The 6344-nt window shown below is 39.8% G+C and overlaps 1 non-coding gene across 1 annotated transcript; it reads right to left on the reverse strand.

The window, feature by feature from the left end:
* Positions 1 to 2737: 2737 nt before the first annotated feature.
* Positions 2738 to 2844, reverse strand: LOC131621120 (small nucleolar RNA R71). The gene has a single exon (XR_009289450.1). It is a non-coding gene; the product is annotated as a small nucleolar RNA R71 (small nucleolar RNA).
* Positions 2845 to 6344: the final 3500 nt, after the last annotated feature.

The raw sequence follows: 6344 nt of genomic DNA on the forward strand, positions 1-6344 counted from the left end.
CTTTTGTGTGCCAATTCAAGAATCAAACGCTTCAATTCAGAATTATCTGGTATGCATGTCATCTTCTTAAACAAAAGGGTTCCATCATGTGCTCGAACAAAATCAGACATGTTCTCACTTGCTTGCAATTGTTCACCATACCCTTGGACTACTCGAATCCTTTCTCTCAACTCGTTCTGGATACGCAAGTTACTAATCAGTACACCATTGGATGTCCACTCAAACTGAAGATTAAGGTTCCGAAAATTCCGCAACTCGAATCTCCTTTCTACTCAAGGCAACTGCTACTTTATTAGCTTTCCCAGGATGATACTTCAGTTTGAAATCATAGTCTTTAAGGTATTTGATAACACGATTTTATATCGTATATTTAGCTTAAAATCCATAGATATTTATAGCATTTTCCGTTTATTATGTTAATTTATTATGATATTACGCGTGTATTTGCTTTATTTCAGGTTTTACACTTCAATTACGACTATTTGCGAAAAGGAGAAGAAATAGAGCTTAAATGACCAATATTTATGCCTAAAAGATGAAAAGGGAGTGCTGAAGTGAAAGAAGGGTGCAATTAAGGACCCAAAGGCCCAAAAGAGACAAACCAGCCCACAAAGGAACAAAAATGCGTAGCCCAAACCATGCAAGCAAGTGGAGACGCACGTCTCCACGTTCTCTTCTGCCACGTCACCAAGAGGAGACGCCCGTCTCCAACTGTCCCTAGATTCTCTCCACTTGAGACGCACGTCTCAAGTCTTCCTGAAGAAACGGAGACGCACGTCTCCACGTCCAAGTCTGTTGGAGGCTCCTCTTTTCACGCAAAGCAACTGCAAAGCCTCTCCTATAAATAGGACCAGTCACTTCACTTCAATCTGTCCGATTTCCTGCCAACGAAGTGCTGCCGAAATTGTACCGCGAACTGCTTTTCTTTATTCTGCTTTCATTCAACCGTTTATTTTCTCACAACGATTTCTACACTGGAAATTGTTGTGAACTTTTCGTAGATCTAGCCTTACGTTAGACTTATTGTTTTATTTCCTTGTTTTTATTTTCTGCCATTTAAATTCCGAAGAACGATCCAGCCAACCTGTGGTGGAAGTTCGAGTACTTCAAGATTCAATTCAATTCAGATTTATTTTAATTCAGGTTTTTATTTACCACCTTATTCATATTTGTTTGCATGATATATTATATGCCATTTAATATGCTTATTATTATGAACCGAACCGATATATGTATGTTTAATCGTATTAATATGTCTGGCTAAATTACTAAAGGTGTCGGTATGTAAAGTAAGTTAACCGTAGGGATCCGAAATAAATTGTCTTAATTATGTTTTATTAACTATCACTTATTTTTGGTTTATATGTCTAGTTTAATTAGTAAGTCTTAAAACCAATAGAGCGAAAGTTTGAGGGGTTAAGACGGTCAAAGGTTAAAACCAATAGAGCGAAAGTTTGAGGTCTTTAACTGGATAGTAGACATAGGACATTAGTTTTAAGGATGGCGAAAGCGTATTAAAACTAATTGGAACTTATTTATTTTCAAAAATTGTTTTTACACTCGAGCGGGATGGCGAAAGCGTACGTTAGGGTTATTAGCTTGGTCCGAGTCAACAGAGCGAAAGTTTGAGATTAGGAGATTTAAATAGATAACGACCTCGTAAAATAAGCATTTTATTAATTACATTGTTTCCAAAAAGCTCTTCTAAAATCTAATGGGATGGCGAAAGCGTACATTAGGATTAGGATAGTAGTCTGAATCAACAGAGCGAAAGTTTGAGACGAGGATTTTTAATCAATTGGAATTAGTAAAGATTTTTAATTTAATTATGCAAAAGCCAATGGACCTTCGGATTACCTTTAGTTAAACGAAATACATACTGATACCTGTCTTTTATTATTATTCTTTATTTTCTCACAATCACTTTCCCTTAGGAACGATCGAAATTTTAGTACTCCTAGCTTTACATAGTAACCTTAGATAACGGTAGATCGATTCATAGTCCCTGTGGATTCGATATCTTTTAAAACTACACGACACGACTGTGCACTTGCATTATCAGATTTATAGACACGTAAAGTCGCGATCAAGTTTTTGGCGCCGTTGCCGGGGACTATTTAAGTCGATATCGTAACTCACCGTTACACCGTAGAGACTAAGACAATTCTTCCCTTTCTTTTTGAACGATTGTATGCCAAATACTCGTTCACAAGGAGGAGATTTAATACAACGAATTAACGAGATCGAACGTTTCATTAACGTCAAACGACGAGCTCGCAATCTTCCCGAAGTAGCAGAAATTCCGATTAATCAGGAATTGATTTTTACTGATCAAACCAATCAAATTACCCCGAAGTTAGAGATGGTTGCTATTCGTCCTCTTAGAGACTATGCCGCTCCTTCGCGCGCTGAACCGCATTCAAGTATCGCACCACCTGCGATTGAGGCGAACAATTTCGAACTAAAACCTTCACTGGTCCAAGCTGTTCAACAGAATCAATTCTCTGGAAGCCCTGTTGATGACCCCAATCTCCATTTATCCGTGTTCGTGCAATACGCCGACACTATCAAAGCCAACAACGTTAGTTCCGAAGCTATTCGATTACGCCTTTTCCCTTTCTCCTTGAGAGATAGAGCGAGAGCGTGGCTTCAATCCCTGCCTTCCAATTCCATAACTACGTGGGACGAATTGAAGAGAGTATTCTTAGCGAGATATTTTCCGCCTAGCAAAACTGCTATGCTCAGAGGTCAAATCAACGGATTTACCCAGAAAGATAACGAATCGCTCTTCGAAGCTTGGGAACGTTACAAGGACATGCTTAGAATATGCCCTCATCATGGACTCGAACCATGGCTGATCATCCATACTTTCTATGGTGGTCTCTTATATAACACTAAAATGACTATAGATGCCGCTGCTGGCGGAGCATTAATGGACAAACCCCATGATGAAGCATACAAACTCATAGAGAACATGGCACAAAACCATTACCAATGGGGTGGAGAACGAGCCGCTCTAGAGAAAGCCCAAACCAAAGGAGGAATGTACGAAATAAGTGGTATAGACCGCGTTAACGCTAAAGTAGACGCTTTAACTCAAAAGATCGAGAATTTAACCATCACTCCTTCAGCCACCGCTGCCGCTGTAACACCTAACTGCGAGATTTGTGGATTGACTGGACATGTAGTTGCTGAATGCCAACTCTTGACTGGAGTCCCATCTGATCAAGTAAATTACGCTCAAGGAAACCCTTATTCTAACACGTACAACCCTGGATGGAAAAACCACCCGAACTTTTCTTATAAGAACAACAATGCGTTATACGCACCTGGACAAGCACCTGCTGTACCACCTGGCTACCAAAAAGCGCCTGTAGCTGCTCAAAACACCCCTAGAAAGTCAAATCTAGAAATCATGATGGAGAACTTCATAGCTTCCCAACAACAAACCAATAAAGACTTCCTGAATCAAAACATCCACAATAGCGAGCAACTAAAACAACTATCGAACAAAGTAGATGCTTTAGCTACGCATAACAAAATGTTAGAAACTCAAATCTCACAAGTAGCTCAACAACAAGCACCTACTGCTGCCCCTGCTGGCACATTTCCTGCTCAACCTCAACCCAATCCTAAAGGACATGCGAACGCGATAACACTACAAAGTGGAACGAATTACGATGGACCCATAGATCCTAGAACTCAAAGCGTACCCATGTCACAACAAGAGCCAAAGGAAACCCAAAAGAAAACAACTGACGAACAAACTGCTAAGACTGATAAGAACAATAACGAAGTGGAACCCGAAAAAGAGAAACCTTATGTTCCACCACCACCTTATAAGCCACCAATTCCTTACCCTCAGAGATTAGCTAAATCAAAAACCGAAGCGCAATTTAAAAGATTTGTAGAACTTCTGAAGCAATTAAACATAACCATACCGTTCACAGAAGCCATAACTGAGATGCCTTCGTACGCTAAGTTCTTAAAAGAAATCTTATCAAACAAAAAGAAACTCGAGGATAACGAAACTATAACGCTTACCGCTGAATGTAGCGCTATCATCCAAAATAACATGCCTCCAAAACTGAAAGACCCTGGTAGTTTCTCTATACCCTGCGTAATTGGAAAAACCATTATAGAGAAAGCCTTGTGCGATTTAGGAGCTAGTGTTAGTTTGATGCCTCTTTCAACCTGTAAGAAACTCAATCTAGGTGAGCTTAAAGCAACAAGAATGTCTCTTCAACTAGCGGACCGTTCAGTTAAATACCTTGTAGGAATGTTAGAGAATATCCCTGTTCGTGTAGGTCATTCTACATCCCAACTGACTTCATCATTATGGATATCCAAGAAGATTCTAACATCCCGATCATATTAGGAAGACCATTTTTAGCAACCGCTGGTGCAATTATAGATGTAAAGCGAGGAAAGCTTACTTTCGAAGTAGGAGAAGAGAAAATAGAATTTATCCTTTCCCAATTCCTAAAAGCACCTTCTATAATTGACACATGCTGTTCTGCTGACATAATCGACGAGTGTGTCAAGGAAATAAAATCCGAACCAAATAAGGAAACCGAAATCCTAAGAATTCCTATGCCGCCAATTCTTGAAGATGACAACTGGCGTGAGGAATATCAAGATAACCGCCTGAGTGAATGCTTAGCTTTAACTCCCGATCCTATACCTGGACCTAAGAAACCTGCTATAGAGCTGAAAACACTTCCTACCGATCTTAGATACAAATTTCTAGACGAAGAACTAAACCGACCAGTTATAGTGAACGCCAACTTAGGACGAACCGAGACTGAAAAATTACTTAATGTCCTAAGAAAATACCCTACCGCTTTAGGATATAACATATCAGATCTGAAAGGTATAAGCCCTTCTCTGTGTATGCACCGCATTATGCTCGAAGACGATAGTAAAACCTCTAGGGAACATCAAAGGCGAATAAATCCTATTATGAGCGATGTGGTTAAAAAGGAAATCCAAAAACTGCTAGAAGCTGGAATAATATATCCTATATCCGATAGTAAATGGGTTAGTCCTGTTCACGTCGTACCGAAGAAAGGAGGAGTCACTGTAATCACTAATGCAAAAGGAGAATCTGTAGCACAACGTACCCAAACTGGATGGAGAATATGCATTGACTATAGGAAGCTAAATAAAGCTACCCGAAAAGACCATTTCCCTTTACCTTTCATAGATCAAATGCTCGAACGCCTAGCTAAACACTCACATTTTTGTTATCTGGATGGATACTCCGGATTTTTCCAAATTCCTATCCACCCTGACGACCAAGAGAAGACCACATTCACCTGCCCTTATGGTACATTCGCTTATAGACGAATGCCTTTTGGACTCTGCAATGCACCCGCGACCTTCCAAAGATGCATGATGGCAATATTTGCCGACTTCCTAGATGGAATAATGGAGGTCTTTATGGACGACTTCTCTGTCTGTGGAGGAAGTTTTGAAACATGTTTAGAGAACCTTGAAATGGTGCTTAAACGATGCGTAAGCGTAAACCTAGTCCTTAATTGGGAAAAATGCCATTTCATGGTTCGAAAAGGAATTGTACTTGGACACATCGTATCTGATAGAGGAATCGAAGTTGATAAAGCAAAAATCGAAATCATCGAAAACCTTCAACCTCCCAAAACCGTCAGAGAAATAAGAAGTTTTCTGGGACACGCTGGTTTTTACCGACGCTTCATTAAGGATTTCTCTAAAATAACCAAACCCTTAACTGAACTACTTATGAAAGACGCCGAATTTATTTTCACCGATAAATGCACTGAAGCATTTCAAACGCTTAAACGAGCATTAATCTCTGCGCCAATTATGCAACCTCCCGACTGGAATGAGCCTTTCGAAATAATGTGTGACGCAAGTGATTATGCTGTAGGAGCCGTTCTAGGACAAAGAAAGGATAAGAAACTACATGTCATATATTATGCGAGTAGAACCCTAGACGAAGCTCAGATGAATTATGCCACGACAGAAAAAGAATTATTAGCTGTCGTATTTGCATTAGATAAATTCCGTTCTTACCTGGTAGGAGCCAAAATAATCATATACACTGACCACGCCGCCATTAGGTACCTCCTAACCAAAAAGGACGCTAAACCAAGACTTTTGAGATGGATCTTGTTACTACAAGAGTTCGACCTAGAGATTAAAGATAAGAAAGGCACTGAAAATGTCGTAGCAGATCACCTCTCTCGATTGGAAAATCTGAAACCCGAACAAGTACCAATTGACGATGATTTCCCATATGAAAGACTCATCGCCCAATTAGAAGCAAATGAATTCGAACCATACCATCCAAACTCTGAAACCGA

Source organism: Vicia villosa, linkage group LG7 (assembly GCF_029867415.1).
Source record: "Vicia villosa cultivar HV-30 ecotype Madison, WI linkage group LG7, Vvil1.0, whole genome shotgun sequence".
Taxonomy (NCBI): domain Eukaryota; kingdom Viridiplantae; phylum Streptophyta; class Magnoliopsida; order Fabales; family Fabaceae; genus Vicia; species Vicia villosa.